Source organism: Columba livia, chromosome 3, assembly GCF_036013475.1.
Source record: "Columba livia isolate bColLiv1 breed racing homer chromosome 3, bColLiv1.pat.W.v2, whole genome shotgun sequence".
Lineage (NCBI taxonomy): Eukaryota > Metazoa > Chordata > Aves > Columbiformes > Columbidae > Columba > Columba livia.
In genome coordinates this window covers 55,529,567-55,548,188 of record NC_088604.1, presented here as the reverse complement: position 1 = coordinate 55,548,188, position 18,622 = coordinate 55,529,567, and the positions used below count along the sequence as shown (strand labels likewise).

At 38.2% G+C, this 18,622-nt stretch overlaps 1 long non-coding RNA gene across 1 annotated transcript; it reads left to right on the top strand.

The window, feature by feature from the left end:
* The first annotated feature begins 10,719 nt into the window (after positions 1–10,719).
* Positions 10,720–11,495, top strand: LOC110362611 (uncharacterized). The gene is made up of 3 exons (XR_010471951.1): positions 10,720–10,921; positions 11,031–11,129; positions 11,229–11,495. It is a non-coding gene; the product is annotated as an uncharacterized LOC110362611 (long non-coding RNA).
* The last annotated feature ends 7,127 nt before the right edge of the window (positions 11,496–18,622 follow it).

The following is an 18,622-nucleotide window of genomic DNA, read 5'->3' as shown; positions in this document are numbered from 1 at the left end:
TCTCAGAGCCAGCGCAGGTAGGAATGTGACAGCCTGACAGTCCTGGCACTTGGGCAATGTTTCTTGCTCTCCAGATTACTCCTGCTACAGCACTTGAACTCTTTAGTCTCTCAGCATATTCAAACTCCCAAAGCACAAAGTAAGAGATAATAAGCCTCTCTTTATCTGTTCAGCATTTGTAGCTCTTTCATGCATCAAACACAGTCCTGTGGGACTTGTTCATATTTTTTCACGTAGGAATGTCTTGTTCTTCTGTCTTAGCAGCTTTCTGTATCAGCCACTGCAGTCCAGATACAGGAAAAAATGTGAAGGATTCCAACAATTCAACTTAAAATGACACTCGAGGAACACAGTGCAACATTTTTCATTACATGATCAAAATATAGTAACTACCTTTACTAAAATGTAACAAAGTAGTTATATAAACTGAACCACTGCTGATATGTTGTTATTATTATATTTTACCTGTAGAGCTAGTTAATATGGTTTGAGCACATGGTTAGACAGCTATCAAACCAAGTCTTCTGATCATCAGTGAAGTAGTCAGTAATCAAGGGCTGTCGCAGATATCCACAATGCTTTGTCAGCTGCAGTTTTAAGGAAGATCAACACCCAGATATATCCTTTATTATACCTCTGCAATAATACTGAAAACCCATTTAAGGAAGCTTTTGGTCCAGGACAACCATGTGGATATTTATGGCAAAAAGTAACAGCTCCCATAGCTGTTACAAATTAAATTAGTTCACTTTCTTTTGGAGGTTCATTTGCTTCATTCAATGGCCCATTGGTTTCCTTAATTCAATCCCACATTTCATGTCAGTATGGTCTAGGAAAAGAAATTTTCTCTTAGTACCTCTGCATCATTTTCTTCTTTTGGTGCAGCCTGATTAGATCTATCCTACTGTTTTCTTCTAAAAATAGATCAGTTTCCAAGCTCAAAATGATCATTCTATGGTATTATTACCTCACATATAAACTGCTGGCAATTGCTTATGTTTTATGGATGATTTTGAATTCCTGAGAAAAACAAGTGGTGCCAAGGAGACAGAAAAAATGAAACAGGAAACAGTGCAAATAGTTCAGTGATCTGGACAGTCAGCTCTATCTTGTTAATGGACAAAATAAGTGGCTAGAAGTTTACTATCTAAACTTATCTGTAATTATTTTATCCATAAATTGTAGTAATAGAATGATTACTATGAGCAATATTATATTATAAAACTCCAATGTATCTCTGGACCGCTAGCAGCTTTTTGATAAGGTGTCAGAAGAGGACTATCACACCTAAAGCCAGTTTAAAACCTCAGATAATGTGATGCTATTGGATGTATACTAAAAGTCTACATACTTTTTTCTTGTATACTTTCTCCACGCTGTCATCATGTGAAGAAATTTAGCTGTAGAAAAGAAATCAGACAACAGGGGCAAAGCAACTTAGAAAAAACATTTTAAATAACAAAAGAAAAAGTAAGGCTAAAATTCTATATGGGAGAATCAGGAACTGGGTCCTTGTGCCCATGAGGATTGAAGCGCAAAACAGGGTAGCAGGTAGGGAAGGAAGGGCTACAGGATGAGCTTAGTCAGAGATGCTGTTAGAAATCAGGGATGGCTTTGCTTCTGTGGTGTCTTTACAGCAATTATTGGGCTGTGTGCTGAATTGACAGCCTGTACCATAATGTCACACAAAGGTCAAGAAAAATGAAAATACTTTTGGACAATATTAATTTTTCTGTAATGCACTTTTTTTATGGTGACCTGAACTCACACTTGTGCTCCATAAACATCATATAGGCATAAAATCAGTCATTTGTGCATTTACGGAATAGTTGCTAAACTATGTATTGCAGATCTTAGTGCAAATCTAATACCTCATTGCATGCAAACTTAACCACAGAATTTACAATTGCTCTTGTGTTAACAGGATGAAGGACTGGTTTTCTGTGAGTTAGGAGATGACTTCTCTAATCCTTATTGCTTTGAAAGGCAGTATTGTTGTTTTCATCACTTGACCGATTACTCTTTTCATCATTTAATTCAATTATAAACTCTCTTGCTAATGCTGCTAGCTTGGATATTTTCCCATCCTTTTTCATATGAATTCCTGTTCGCCTACTGCTTTTTTCAATTTCCTAATCTGCCTTGCCATTAACATCACTGCTGGAAGTTAGAAGCTGACACACAAATCCATTTAAAGTAAGAGCTGCATCTATTTTTTGATCTGATACACATTTAACCAAAAAAAGCTTGACAAAATTGTACCATTTCCTCTCTTTCAAGCAAGCTCAAAGAGAATGAATACTTGTCTGTTCTCCCACAATGTGTAGGGGGTGACCTGGGCTGCATTTATGTGAAGTAGATGGCATTTTGGAGGTATGCTGTAGAACAGTCACAGCTCTCCACACTTTTCTCCTTCTTTCAAGACAATCAGAATATTTTTTGCAGAATAAAAACAACTCAGAAACTTTCCACTGATGTGTCACAGAGAATGTTTGCAACACTTTAGTTTTATTTTGGAGCCTGTTGAATTTATTCTATCCCCAAGCATATCCCTGTTGCAAATTCCTTGAATGAAAAAAGTAACAGGTATTTTCCTCATAACATACAATTACTTTTCAACTCCAAGTGTATCATCACACCTTAAAAGTGTCCATTGTAAGATATTATGTCTCTTTCCAGCAGTCACCTTAGTATCATTACCTCATCTAATATACAGTACTGTACTGCCAGGATGGCATTTTCCTGTAAAATCACATTCATCACTACAGAATACATTGAGATCATTATTTAATTAACAAACTAGTTAATTATTAATTTTTCTAACTAGGTTTCTACTATAATTTGTATTGCTGTTGCATGCATGCACAGGCCTCATAATGCTAGTTGTTGTTTAGCTATGTAACAAAAAATCTATAATCAAGCACTGATAGTCTTGATTAATGGTAAGATGCAATAACTGAAAGGCACAGGCTGCAGAAGGAATAAAAGGAAAGCCAGCAAATTTCACACCTTAATCCATATCTTCAGCCCACCATATGCTGTGCAGAGTGCTAATACACAAAGCACAGGAAGAAACCACCACCGATACTTTTTTCCTTGTGTGGTTGCTGTGGACATTTATTTTGTTGGTTATGTGGCCTGGATGGCTCTAATGTCATCAGGCATCTATATTCAGTATTTCTTACATCCTTCAAGGATAGTGACTGCTAGGAAGGACATCAGTGATGCAAGGTTTTCCAGCAATGGGTTTCTATCCATCCTCCTTTCCATGTAGACGCCAGTTCAACCAGATTTCCAGAGGTACTCTCTCCTGGCAGATCTGTTTTACAGATGTTAAGTGAAAATCCAAGCTTTGTGAGAAAAGCAACACAAATAAATGATTTCCTAATTGCGCTGGATTAGAAAGGAAATATAAACTTACATCTGGCCACTCTACTCAAAGCTGTTCGTTCTCTGTGTTTTGCCTCTCTCACCATATGGATTGCACAGATTGTACCATTGTCCTCCTACATGCTTTCCCTAGCCCAGGGAGCAGGTTCTGGCAAAGGGCTGTGTGGATGTGTCCATGTCATGAGCCACCCTCCTTCCAAATAGGAGAGCAAGAAATGATGTTTGTACACAGGCTTTGCCCTCCACCTTCTGATTACTGAGGTTTGCAAGTCGACTCTTAATGCTTCCAACATTCAGTTCAGATATTTTAAGATGGGGCTGACATTTAGGTTTAATATAACAGCCAGTCTCCCCAGTTTGGTATGACTGACTGAAAAGCTGACAGGCTGAGTAACTGATTGCAACCAACCTCTCTCTTTCTCATCTAAGTGGAAAAGAAGCATGTTTAAAAAAATCCAGTGACAGTCTTCTGTATAAGTTCAGATGTCATAACAGGCTGAAAAAGCACATATATTCTGTTTCACAGGGCTCCCTGAGGAGCTTTTTACACATAAAAAATGAATTAATGAAAAACTAACTGTTTTTAGTAATAAAAACATAGTTGTGTAAAATACTACTCACACTGTAGAGATCACTGGATCAACATTATATCACCATCTCTATAAGCTTCCTGCTCCCTGGGGCAATATTTGACTCCAGTTCCATTCATCCTGATCTCTCTCTGTATTAAGCTACTGAAAAATTGATCCCCCTCCACCCCATGCTATTTGCCTTCCAAATCTCCTCCACTGCCACAGGTGTGTTCTGTCAAGTAAATGGCAGGGTAGAGGGGGGAGAAAGGGAGAGCACCCTCCTTAGCTGCATTTAGATTCCAGCCGGTTGTTAAGGTTATGAAAGGAAATTCTTCAGTTTGAGTGCTGAGCACCTTGAAAAACAATTGCCTCATCTGAAATGCAGAACAGGAGCTGGCCCAGCAGTGGCTTGTTGTAGTGCAAGGGAGAGAATAAGGTCTCCTTTTCACACAGACTGCCTCAAAAGCTAATAAAACAACAGGGCTTACTGGGTTAGATTGCAGGTCTACCTTGCCCAGGATCTTACCTCTGACAGCAATCAGTAGGTGTGTAGAGAAAGCACGAGAGCAAAATGAGTAAGCAGCAGTACATCCCCACAATGTTCTCCTAGCTCTCAGTGGTGCTCTCAAAGTAAAGTGGTGTTTTTGCATAATCCTTGACTGAATTTCCTTCAGTGATTTTGTCCAATTATTTTTTAACCTATATAAACTCTTGATCACCCACAACACCAAATCCAAGGCTCAACTGTGTATAATGTGAAACAATATTTGCTTTTGTTTGTTTTGCTAGCTCTGCCTTCCCTCAGTACCTTCTAGTTCCTGCACTGAAGAGCTTCACAGCAGCCATTCCCACCTCCATGTCCTTCACAACCTCTGTTGCAAGGCCATCACTCATCCCTTTTCCAGGTATCAAAGTGCTCTGAGCCTATTTGGGTCTTGCACTGAAGCTATTCTGTACCGCTGAACATCTATGGACCTCCCCTCAGTGTCTGTCATAGTCCTGCTGAGATAAAAAGACCAGAACACAGAAAAAGGCCTTGGTAGAACAGTAGTGAGCACTGAGATGATTTCATATATCTATTTATTGCAACATGAAGATTTTATTCCTGACTGGTAATGGTAACTGAGAGCCTATCCTAGTAGGCGCAGGGGTTGGGAACGGGTGGGATGGAGTTTGCATTTGTCTATGTTGAATTCTGCTTGCCAGTTACTATTGACAAGGTCTTCCTGCAGTTTCATATCACTTTTAGCACTAATTCGAAGCAGGTAATCTGCTGCATCCCATGTAAAAAAAGAATCCCAGTGTAGAAATATTCCCAAGCTGCTGTAGTAGAAACATAATTTTGCACATCTTCCTAAAGAAAATGTCATTTTGTTCTCTATGAGTAAATCAACTCTTGTCCTACAGATTCTCTGGCAAGCTGCTTTTTCCTAACAACTTGAAAAATTCTTTATTATGCATGTTTATGTCTTTTGCAAGTAGTTTCTCAAACTTTCCCTTTTTGGGGGCAGAGGGAGGTATTTTTCCTTTTAACCTTCCAGAACTTTCAATCTTTGCTATTTTCCTGAATTGAACACAACCTTGGCACATTGAGGGATGCCCTCTTCCATCCATTGCCCTCTTACCAGATTTCTTCTGGTCTTTTCATGGTGGTATGTATGGTAAAAGATGTGGTATGTATTTTCTATCTGCCTCGGATATACTAGCTTTAAATTATCTACATGCTATCTGTAAAGGCTTTACTCTTTAGAAGTTTAAAGTTTTAAACACACTTTTACACAATTTCCCTTTTTGAAATTAGCCACAATGATACAGATATTGAGTGGATTTAATTGGTTGTGCTGCGATAATGAATCCGAGCCTATTTTGGTCCCTGTTATAGAGTGCCGGTTCCACAGCGGCATTCATGAATCAAGTCCAGCATTGCTCAGGGCAAGGTAAAGAGCTGCTTATTCCATCTTAGGTTCAGTGAGTACTTGGGCCAGGAGGAAGTCATTAAGAATAACTAAATGCTTCACTTTGACATCACATCCCAGCAGAGTATTAGCCAATACACCCAGGAGTGTTTGCAGTCTCCTGCCACAGCTGTGTTTCCTGGCCTTGTGTTCTCATCTCCACCAGCTCTTCACAGATACTGCTGCATTCCAGTGGATCACTGGGTCACACAGGTGTCCTATAGGTGACAGGGAAAGGACCAGACCATTAAGCATTGCCAAAAGTAATGCAAACTACAAGAGGACAGAAATATTTCTAACCTGCTTAGAAAAGTCAGTGAAATTTCAAGGTTTGGAAAAATTTGAATTTGATAAATTTAGAAATATAGAACTAGCTTTGGAGTTAACACTGAAGAAGTTCGAATACATATGAGGGTTTGCCTTCTGTAAGTAGCTAATCTGTAGGCAGCTTTGAATACATCACCCAAGGGACTGTTTCCATGTCTTTGCACTGTTTTACACAGCAAAAATACGCAAGCATAAAACTTCATTAAGGTTGGCTTATTATTGTAGTGGGTCCCACGGGATCTGATATTCTGTAATAAAACTGTAATAAGTTGTGCAGAAGCCTGGCTAGCTACAACAGCTAGTGAAGGTAAGAATGGTGGAACAGAATGAAAAAGTATTTAAAGAAATGGTGCAACAAAAAGAGGGATAAACATAAATAAGTCTCTTGTCTTTCTAATCTTGAAACATTCATGCCCTTGTTCAGAATGAAAAAGATGCCCAAGACAAGTAGGGTATTGTACTGAAAAATATTGGCTGCCTGATGGCTTTGGAAAAAAATATGCCATGTTCACAAATACCTCCCCTGACCTGTTTATTAAAAGGGACAATAAATGACTGAGCAGTGAATATTCAGGGCCTGGGAGATTTTATCAGGCATAATGCTTCTGAAAAAAATGGTATGATACAATTGGCTGTGGGAAGAACTATGAGTTCAGATCTTTCTTAGGTCAGCTGATTCTGTTCCCTTTCTAATTCCATGTACAGTTGCTATTTAACATTTTGCCGATCTTCTGGGAAAGTCTGTCAAACAAAGGTTTTGAATGTGACTTGCACAGATTGCTGATTGCCTTTCATAGCCTGAACATTTCATGAAGTCCTTCACGGATGACCGTGTTTTGTTTTATTTTTTAATGTATTCCATAAAGGAAGAATTCTGAACTAAGCCACTGTGATTGCACTTAATCAACTTGCAAACAACACACAGAAAAGAATTCATTATATTACTATAGTAAATTCCTGCTATTTAAGGATAGTGTCATTATGAATAAAGCTTATTGAAGCCAAAATGCCTTGATTTATTTATAGATCTTCTGTGAAAATGAAAGGAGCAAAGGAATTTGAAAACAGCCAATATGTTTGCTGTGATGTTGGCTTTCCTGGAAGTCAGCTGCGACAGGGACAAGTCACCAAGGGTGAGACTTTTTCTCAGTACTTACCTGTACCTGCTGCTGTTGAAGTTCCTCACAGGAAACAGAATTATGCCAACACTAAGTTCTTCTGAAAAGATATACTTCTGAAAAATGCAGAAGACTGCAGCTAACAGGATACTAGTGTTTCAGCAACACTAGGAAGCAACATTTAAAAATCCAAAACATTTTGCACTTGGAACTATAGTAATATTTTAGAAACCATTATCAGGAGTCCAAGGAGGTTGATTTTGTATCCAGTAAAAGTACAGAGAAATAACCTCTCAGTAACATGTTTTCCCTGTGCTGAGATGCTTAGAGATACTTCTCTAAAAAACACCAATAGATTAACAAAGGATGTCGTTAGGCTGATGCTTTTTATCTGCCTAGGAAGAGTAGCAGCTTTAATAAGTTGCAAAGAAAACTTTTTTAGACAATATTTCATCACATGGAAGAAAGATGATCCAGTTAGCAGTTTCAAATATTTTATACCACTGTGGTAACTTCTGGTGCCAGCATACTACTAACATCTGTACTATTTCATAGAAAGGAATGCTACAGACACTGAATATGCTGCCAAAGATGCAAGGCTTTCACATCAAGATACTACTGCTCCACTGCACCGATGTCAGTCAAAAAGAGCCCCACAGGAGTCAGTGGAGTTAATGAAGCAGAGGAGAAGTGTTAGATCAAAATTAGGCCTTGTATCATCATTTAAGAAGTACTGCTTCTCTTCTAAATGCGTAACTCATTAAATCCTTGAAAACAGCTAATACCCCACTAATTCCATCACTTTCATAATCAGGGAGTTAGGCACTTCCTGGCCCCAACTTAAGTCATTAATTTATTGAAAGAACTGCACAGATCAACTTCTGGCAACTATTATTATTGTCATTATTATTATTATTTACTTATGATAATCAGCACACACAGTCTACTAGTCACTGCCTCAAAGATATTACTTAAGGGGCTTTCTCCCTTGTCCATTGGCTTCTGAGGGACATGGATTGAAGTCAAGCAGAGCTGCAGGACATTTTCACTTGAAGGTGATATCCTAGCATGGAATCTATTTCAAGCTGAACTGACTAGGAATTTGGCTCACTTGTACTTTGGCTCACGATGGTGTTGCCCATCAAGTTCATGATGACAAGTGAACAGGAAATTTCACCACTGCATCATCAGAATGTTTCAGATTGCTCCAGGTGCAGCACAGAGCCAACCTCTCTGTAGAAACCCTGAGATGTGATACACAATGAAATCACTGTCTTTTGCTCTCCTAACAGCATGCTTGAATAGGCTGTGGCGAAACCTCCTCAGGGAGACAACGGAAGCCCTATCACTCCAGTCATTTAGAGCTGGATAGTAGGAAACAGTTATGAATGTACTGTAGGGAGCAATTCTTCTTGGCAGAGGCTATGTTAAATGATGTAAGAGAGGGCTTTTCAGCTCCTATTTCTGTGCCTTTGAGGATATAGTGTTGCTATTTGGCATTTTTAAGCAGAGTTCTGATCCTCAGAAGGAATACTACAGAAAAGGAGATAATCAAATAACTGATTTCCTTGCATGCTTTCCATGCATTCAAGGAATCTTCAGAAGTGAGATACTGGGCCAGAGGCAAACATGATAGAGTTATGATGAGCTGAGAAGCAAAGTGGTTATTGGTGTCCCTTAGGGTCTGCTTTTCCTATTATTATCTTCATATTTTCTGTCACACCACCATGCACAGATGCTTTCCTTGAATAACACTGGAAGGTTTCAAATTTGTGTCCAAGATTTTTATGTGTTCTGACAGCTACAAAAAGCTGGCAGATAAACATAGCTTTGTAGATTCGAAATGGGAATAGTGCAATTAAAAAAACTGGAAACAAAATATTTATTACTAATCAGATGGTGGTCAATGATAGATATACAAGTGCTGTAATCATGTTCGTGCTAGCTCTTGCTAATCTTCTATCAGTCTTTTTTCGGTCTTTTTTTTTCCTCTTCAGCAAGTTTTTCATTAAGTAGATGGAGCTTTGCCAGATTCAGCTTTTATTCATATCACTGTAAATCATGGCTGAAACCTGTGGTATTATTCCTGCTTTCTCCATGTACAACTTAGATGAGCTTTTAGGCTGTTGCCTTAGGGCTCAATACATCTTGATGCCTTTTGGAAAAACATTTAAAAAGTGAAAGAACAATTCTGAGACACCTTTGTATCTCACTTTCTTTCTCTCTTTCTCTCTCTCTTTTTCTTTCTCCATGTCTGTCTCTTTCCCTCTTTCTTTGCTTGCCTGCTGCCCGAGGCTCATGTAATCTTCCTTGACTTAGTAAAAAAATTTAAAAATGTAATCATGATGAGCTAGTGAGGTAATTTGGAACAACTCCCAGCATTCCAGCAATGTTGTGGTAAAAATCTGAAACACCCACAGTTCAGAGTTTCTACAATGCCATACCTACTCCTTCTGCCATCTGTTTGTTCTCTCACCTGCAAGCCTGTTCACATGCTGAAATCCTCTCATGTCAAAAATCATGCACAGGGGTTAAGCTTCATAAAGGCATGAAATGTGAGACTCCAGTAACAGCAGTGTACTTATATAGCAGCATTTGCACCAGGATTTTCTTGTGGCCTTAGGTGAAGTTCATGTATTTTCTTTCGTATCCCATCTTTAGGGAATACATTATTTATTACCTTTTTGTTTGACTCAGAGTCTGAAATTGGTGCTGTTCACATATCCTGACTATCATTTTTAGATGCCCCAGGCAACCTGGGCAACCTTGGGATAAGGTTGTGCTGTACTGAAACAAGTCAAGAGTATGGTCGGTGGAGTGCTAGGCCATTCAGTGAGTTATGAAGACAGATTTGCTTTGGAAATACCTGAGCAGTTATGTAGAATAGATATGGTAGATGACATAACAACCCCTGACTGAACATGTCTTCCAATCCTAACTAAGTCACAAGTGATTCATTCCAGATTTCCAATTCAATGTGTCATAAACCCACCAACCGGTCGCTGTAGATAGCAATTTCTGCTCAGCAGCTGCTGAAAGTGGCAGTTACTGGACTTATAACAATGATGTTCTCTGGCACGCCAGCTGAGTTTACAAAGGTGAAGTACCTCCAGCGTGTGCAGATGCTCAGTATTCACCTCAGCAGAAAGCTGCACTATTTTTCAGGCGCTGTGTTAACAGAGTGCCCCTGAGTATTTTGTTCTTAAGAAATTAATTACTTCCTTTCTTTCTTCCTTCCTTCCTTCCTTTCTTCCTTTCTTCCTTTCTTCCTTCCTTCCTTCCTTCCTCCCTCCCTCCCTTCCTCCCTCCCTCTCCTTCCTCTCCTTCCTTCCTCTCCTTCCTTCCTCTCCTTTTCTCTTTCTCTTTCTCTTTCTCTTTCTCTTTCTCTTTCTCTTTCTCTTTCTCTTTCTCTTTCTCTTTCTCTTTCTCTTTCTCTCTCTTTCTCTCTTTCCCTTATACACCTCAAAGTAGTTGCTACAAATCTTGCTTGCAACAGGGCAGCAAAACCTTCCGAAGTGTCAGAGCCTTGGAAAGACAGGGTGGAAGATGCTGCTGAAGAGTAAGGCAGAAAACACAATGTCTTTGTAGTTTCTTTTACTCCTTCTGGCTTTGCTTCTACCATCCTTTGGAAGCCAGACTTATCTTGCTCCTCCTGGTCTCTTCTGCAGCTTTGTTCTAGCTCTGATCATGGGTGGAATAATCAAGACCCTGCCTGGGGCACGCCTTCATTCTTGGGGCAGCAGACATCAATTTTGTATATGCCGCAGGTGAGTTTTCAACTAGTTCTATAATACCTAGTCACAAGCTTCCATTCTTATCTCAAAAAGTATTATTTATTTCTGTTCTCTCTGAATTTTCCTCAGCAGATTACACTGTCCCTTAGTCGCATTGTCCTTACAGAGCCTAATATTGCTTGAGATGGGAGATCATACAGTGAGTAGATGCATTCCTTTAGGATAATTATTTAAAGTTGGCTTCTAGCATTTTTTGTGCACATAGCCTGGGGCCAAAGGACATAGCCCCTCTTAGTGTTTGGGAGATGCTAGATAAAGAGAAGTTGAAAAAAACCCTGCTGTGTTGATTGCTATAATTGCTGACACATTCCTGTGGTATACTTGATCATTAGAACAGCTCACTTAAAACAATATTTCCTTTATAGAAAGGAAGTTGGTAATCGAGTTGTTATGCTTCTCTGCTTTGCATTTTCAGTTTAAATATTCAGCTGGCATTCAGTGTATGGTTATTGGTTACAAGAGCGTGTTGATTCAACGTTTCATTATCCAACAGCAAGCTCATTTTGTTGAATGTTGTTTAACCAGTTGATTGCTGCAGATTTTCATGTATGGGCCTTTTGGATTTTAGTCAGGAATGTGAGCCATTTGAAAATGCTGTAATCTCTAACTACTCTGATTAAAATGACTGTGACACAGATTTGGATTTGGTCAAGTCTATTTCCAAACCACAGTGACCAAAATGAACTTGTAGAAACCATGTAAGGAAATCCATTATGTAAAGTACAAATCTAGCTCTGAACTGTATGAGACTAAGTGGAGTCTTGCCAAAACAACCCATTCTACTGGCTGGGGATGAGCTAAATCTGTGTTACTGATGACTTTCAATTGCTTGTGGCTGGAGGGTAAAGTGATATAGGGAACAGTAGCCCTACGGAGGTCCTAACTCTTCCCCCCAAGCTGATAACCCAAGTTATTCACATTATGGTCACTCCTCATCACTCAGTGTCACTCTGCTAGCCTAGCCATTACCACTCTGCTGTGAAATGCCACCGTCTCACAGTCACCCTCTGCCCAGCAGCAAGTGAGCACCATCTAAATCCCCGGTTCTCTGAGCAACTCTCTCTGCTCAGACTGCCCTTGTCTATACCACCCTTCCTCAATTTTTCTGGACACTTTGGAAACCAACACAATGCATTCAGAGGGATTTATGTGGTAGAAATGAAATGAAAAGGAAAAAATAGATCTTCTACCGTCTGTGACATACTGTCTTTCTAGCAGAAAGGGCTCTTCTCAAAAAAGCCTATTGTAGTTACCATGTTCCATGAAACCTCCATAAAAAGGACTCTTCACCAACAAAATATAGCACATGGACTTCATTGTTTTAGAATTCATCTGATCTGTCTGCAAGTTAGGTGTCTTGTATGCATTTGCCATCTCTGTTCCTTCAGGAGTGAAATTCACACCTCAGGAAAGTAATTCAGTGCACCTATCTGGAACATCTGCTGTAAGATGTAGTTATCTGTATCTGTCCACCAAAAATACAGGCTGTCTAAACAATTAACTTGGGCAAGATATTAATATTTTCTTTCGCAGCTTAGGTCAGCTGCATCAAAAGAGTCATCGCGGTGGCTCTTACGGAGTGTGTGGGACAGGAGACAGTTGTATTTCCAAGCAGAAATTTACAAAACTATTTACTAACTATGAGATTATTATTCATCAACATGCACTGAAATGTTAGGAAGTCACCCTGAATGAAATTTTACTGGGTGAGTTAAACCCATGGTGTCTCACTTAGTAACAGATGCTGTCTTATTTATTATAGAAATGGAAAACGAATACCGCAAAACACTGCTGGAAAATCCCGAAATAATTAATGCAGATGTAAGTTGCCTGGGCATGTCATTTAAAACTTTAAATCTTGCATACTCAATTTAAAAGACAATCTAAATCTCACAAAACTACTAAGGTCAATAAATCCTCCATTAAAACAGAAGCGTGCTCATAAAAGTAATCTAATCTGTGGACTAGAGCTTTTGCCAGCGATGACTTCCTGTGCTCCCTGGTCTTTGTGAACGAAATGCATATCCCTGCCATGAAACACTGGGTTCATGCTATACTCAGATTTTTTATGAGGTCTGTAGTCTTTCAGTGTTTCTTCAGAATAGTTTGTAAACAATATTCAAAATCCCAGTCTGAGATTTGGTGGGATACAATTCTGCCATGAATTGACACAGAAATAATAGCTAGTAAACTCTAGACTGATCAACAAACTTCCTTTCCTGGTTCACAGCAAGAAAAATTCACAGAGAGAGTCATCTCATCCTGAAAAAAACACTTAAAATAAAGAGCCCGGAAATGCTTTCTGCAAAGGATATGAGAGTACCTATTTGGGTACAGGTGAATAAAATTCTTGTCAGACTAACATCAGGCAGGATGAACAGAACACTCCTCTTTTCAGGATTAGTAGAACATAACCCTTGCAAAGCAAACTTCTGATCGGGCAGCTGGAAGTTTTCATGCAGGAATACTGTTATTTCAAGTTTTAACATATGAAACTATTTCTAAGAAACTTAATTAAAAGAGGATTAAAAATTTCAGCTAATATTTGCAGATGTTACCATGTTACCCCACTTCTATGTACATACAGCTATACTTGCCTCACCTTTTCTTGCTTGAGATTCAATTTTAGTTCAATTACTCTTAGAAATTCTTTACACTTTTGAATGCTAAACTGCACTGGCAGCTCAGGAAGAACAATGAAAGATCTACAACATGGATTTCTTGAAGCTCCAGTTTTCTTTTAGAGACCATTATAAGACTATTGGATTGGTTTTCAAGCCAGGCTTCAAAAGAGTAATTCAGTAATAGTACTGCTTAAGATTTAATTGTTAAATGGAGCAATTACTGCATAGTGTGAATGTCTCAAGTTCAGCCCCCAAGTATTCTTTGAGCTTGAAATGTATTGCAACAACAAATAGCCTCACAATTTAATGTAAGCAAACCCTTTTATTGGCATAAATTTTTCTGTACTCACCATGAGGGAAAGAAAAAGGGAAGCACGGGGTGGGTTCTCCCTCCTCTATGTCTCAGATATTGTTTATTCTGCAATGCATTATTTTGTTTAGCCTGGTATTTCTTTAAAATGTCTTCACTAGACTAGAGTGCTACAATTTTAAGCCTCACAGGGAACCTTTAACAAGTTATGAATAACCAGGGAGTGGGATTTCAATGTAATTCAGGAATGAGAACTAAGCAAAGAGAATAATATTCAACCTTTTCATGGAAAGATTGTGTATTCTTTTCAAAGTCATATATCAAAAAGCCACATACAATGGAAACATTCTCTCTGCCTAGAACATAAAAGAAGAGGGAACTGCCTGTTATGTGTTCTGAAATGATCCCTTTTCATTACAACTTCAGAATTTTTCTCTCTGGGGATTGCTGACTTCAAACCATGAAGAAAGGGAGAGAAATGGCATCATACTATTTCCATTAAAAGCAGCCATGCGTAACCTATATTTTTTCCTTTCCTCTTTCTTTTTTTTTCCCTTCCTATTTCACAATAATATTTGCATTCCAAAAAACTTATTGCCTTTTTGAAGCACTGAGGTTAAGCAAATGAGGTTGCTGCAGACAATGTTGTTCATAACATTGCGTCTGCCTTCTTTTAAGCCAGTAGTAGAGAGACTGCTATGTCTGTGTGACATTCATTAGAAAACAAAACATTCCATCTTTCTTCATTTGGCCTGACCCTTCTTGTTTACCATAATTAAGTTACAAGAAAACCATCTTACACAATAAGAATACAAAATTCTCTCATTCTTGTAAATGCATAAGTTAGAATCAACTTTTTAAAACCATCCTGAGTACAGTATATTCAGAAAACTCTTGTATATAAACAGTGAGAAAAGAAATAAGAATAAATGATTCAGAGACAGTAGAAGAAATCTGGAGAAAAGGGAATAAGTGTGATAAGGCAAAGGTTTCATCTGACTTTTAATACAGTGAAGAAAAAATAAAATGAAGAAAGAACAGTCAGTATGACACAAGAAATATAAAAAGAAATAATAACATAGTCCCAGAGAATTATTTTTCCAGGTCCAATGAGATTGAAGCAAAAAGCTAAGTTTGGCCATTTTAATATTAGAAATATAAGATTACTGTAGAAGAGTTTAGAGAAGGGACATAAAAAATGACCGTGAGACATAAATAGACTAATAAATGAAAGAGAAAACAACACTCATCATTCACATATTGCTCTTCAGATGTTCAAAGCAGCATATAGACATTATCCATTAATTACTTTATAATATCAGTTTAAGGCAGGTAGATTTTTAATCCCTATTTTATAAATCAGGAAAATAAAACAAATGTGAAATGGCTTGACCAGGGGCCACATAATAGGATGAGACCACTTTAGTCTCATTCTTGTGTTTATTTCCCCAGATGACAATGCAGCGATAATCAAAAGACCTGTCTAAAGCATACTATATAACATAGATTTTCTTTTTTCTATAGTCAGATAAGACCAATCACAGATTTCATGATTCTTTATGAATTTCTGAAGTGTGAGCTGTCAGAAAAAAAAATATATAAAATTATTAAAAAGTCATTAAAAAGTTATATTAAAGATTTAATATTTTGTATATAAAAGGTAATGTGAAATCATTCAGATGGTAGTGTCTGGAGGCCTGAAAGAGTTTCTCAGTTTTCTCATATTTTGCCCATACTGTTGCTGCAGCTACTTAAGTGTAGACTGTTACAACTCTGTGCATGCTGACAAGATTGTGCTGAGAGCATCTAAAGTGATTTACAGATTACAAGCAAAATTAGCAAATGTATCTAACATTTCCATATTGATACAAAGACATGGTGTTTGATGTAACTTGATGTAAACTTTAAATTGCTGTCCTTTGCGACATCCACATGATGCTTGCATTTCTGCAGCCACACAGAGTTTGCAAGACTACATGAAAGTGATTGGTATACATAACCAGCATTGGTAGTGAATATCAGGAAAACAAGTTCTGAGTTCGTTAGAAAAAGTCATCTTCTGAAGTGAAGAAGTAAACCTTGCTATGGGATTTGAAATTAAAAGGTTCTCTAAAGACGTTCATTTATACTATCTGTATAAAGAAAACAGCACTTGTAATACAATATGGTCGAACAGGATATGCGATTGCTATTGTCTCATATTGTTTGCAAGAATAATGACGTAGTATAGCAGCACTAGTTTTGTATTGTCTTTTCTGGAATTTAAGGGCATAACATTGGATACTGAAAGCACTTCTGTTTCTCCTTGGTGCTTCCAAAGACTAAGACATGAAAAATATTTATTTCTTTGTCATCAATTCATTCTCACATCTATATTGGTTTTCCAAATGTTTTCAAAAATGTTTGCTGAATAGCTATGGGAAGTGATCTGGACTTCCAGTATGTTCCAAATGACGTTAGATTCTTCCTTTGTTTTATGAAAGTTGTGTTCTGTATTATTCCCAGCATTTAAGTGGTTTGTGATCTTTTCCCACTGCAAGTCATCTGCAAAATTGATTAATATGCTTTCTTCCAGTCATTCCTGAAACTATTGCACACAGAAAACCCCCAGAAGGCACCTTCTCTCAATTAGCACTGGAGGGTTTTTGAAGGCATTTCTCTGCATTCCCATACTACAGATTATGACATCAAACAAGTGAGATTAGGATCAGAGTCTGAACAAGCAGGAAGGACACATGTTCTTAGGGGGAAAGATCTCACACACAGAGATATTTTCAGTAAATGGTGGATTATGAAAGCTCAACAAAAGCCCAGGCTTTAAATTGGCTTATTTTAAATGCTGTTCATTTCTCTGCCACTTTTAAAGCAACATTTGGTCCTCATGAAAACAGAAAACTGAGAGCATGAGACCCATTCAGCCCTAGAAAAAGTCTGGAGGAGGCACCTCTTACTCATATGGATGTTTTTGCCAGATCCCCATGCACAGCTTTGCCAGCTTTCACCAAGTTTTCCTGAGGAACTGAGGTGACTTGGTGTCAATTCAGGCATCAGACAATTCTAAGATGGCAAGGAACAGCCCCTTCTGATGGCTCATCTCCTTCCTTTCTGCTTCCACAGAAAGAACAACACAGGCATGAGCAGAGAGGCAGAAGAGGACACAAAGTTTTTCTTGAAAGAAGACAATTCTGGCCATCAGGTTTCTGCTCATTCAAATTGTCATTTCTCCTTGCACACAGGAGGGTAGCAGAAGCAGAGACATTTGCAAGAGTCACATAGCCACAGACCTCTCCATCCCATGGCTGGAGAGGAAGCAGAGAGGTGAAATAAAGGTTGGATTCCCCTAACCTCTGGCTGCACAGTGATTTTGACCCTTTTGAGGTCTGCCAAGGCACAGGAGAAGAAGACTCACCCTTGTTCTGGAGTCCCTGCAGTATGGAGAGCCCCATCCATTCTTGGGTTTTGTTTATGTAACAGATATCTTGATTTTGGGAGCCCACTTGCCTTTTTGTTATCTACTTAAATCAGGTACAAACATACTAAAACACAAATGTGACAAAAATTAGGGCTGATATTTTGAGATCTATAAAACCAGCTTTTATATTAATCAAAAGTTCTCAAACAAATCCCTTTGGTTTCACAAAGCCAGTAGCTCCTGGGTATTTTCCTCAGTGATGCACCTTTGTCCAATAAAAAAGCTACGCAAGCTGCCAGATGCATTTGAGCATTCATTATTTCCATGGCAAATAACACAAGAGTTGCATGACAACAGAAGTACCAAAGGAATTTAACTCTCTCACATCATTAAGAAAGACTACTCATCTAGTCCCAGAAGGTTAAATGTAAATATTATTGTCTAAAATCACAGCTAGCCCTAACTGAAGCTGTAAGGGAGTGGAACCAGTCAGGAGAATGCAGTGAGAAGTGTATTTTAAACTCTTCTTGTAGTTTTTTTTTTTTTTTTCTACATAAAATCTAAGCTAGTATATGGCTATGGTTGGACTTGATGATCTTGAGGGTGTCTTCCAACTGAAATGATTCTATGATTTTATCAATCTGTTATATATTTTTGAGAGTTTTAAAAATATTACATCATTTGCACTGCCTCCATAAAATAACATTATTAGTTCACCTGATATTTTTGAATAATCTCCAAGTACAGTGACCTTTCTTATAAGCTAAACAGTAATTTTTAGAATGTGTTCAAATTAACATACAAATGAAAAAGTGATCAGATGAAAACATTTGTCTCTTACAATAATACCAGAAAGCTGCCACTTAATTCTCTTTCTGCTTGAGCTCAAAGGAAACAATCGATCTGATCCAAATGTTTTTCATACTTAGAGAAGAAAGCTATCTTAAGACAAAGAAAATACGTTAATTCTATGGTCTGACCCTATGTTGTCTGGAGATCTGAAAATATCATTCTAACATTTCCCTTGAAAGGGATTCATTCATACAGAAAACCAAAAGGAAAGGAAGTGGGAAGGGTGTTGGGCAATGCTTATTTTTTGTGAACCTACAGGCTGAGGCTA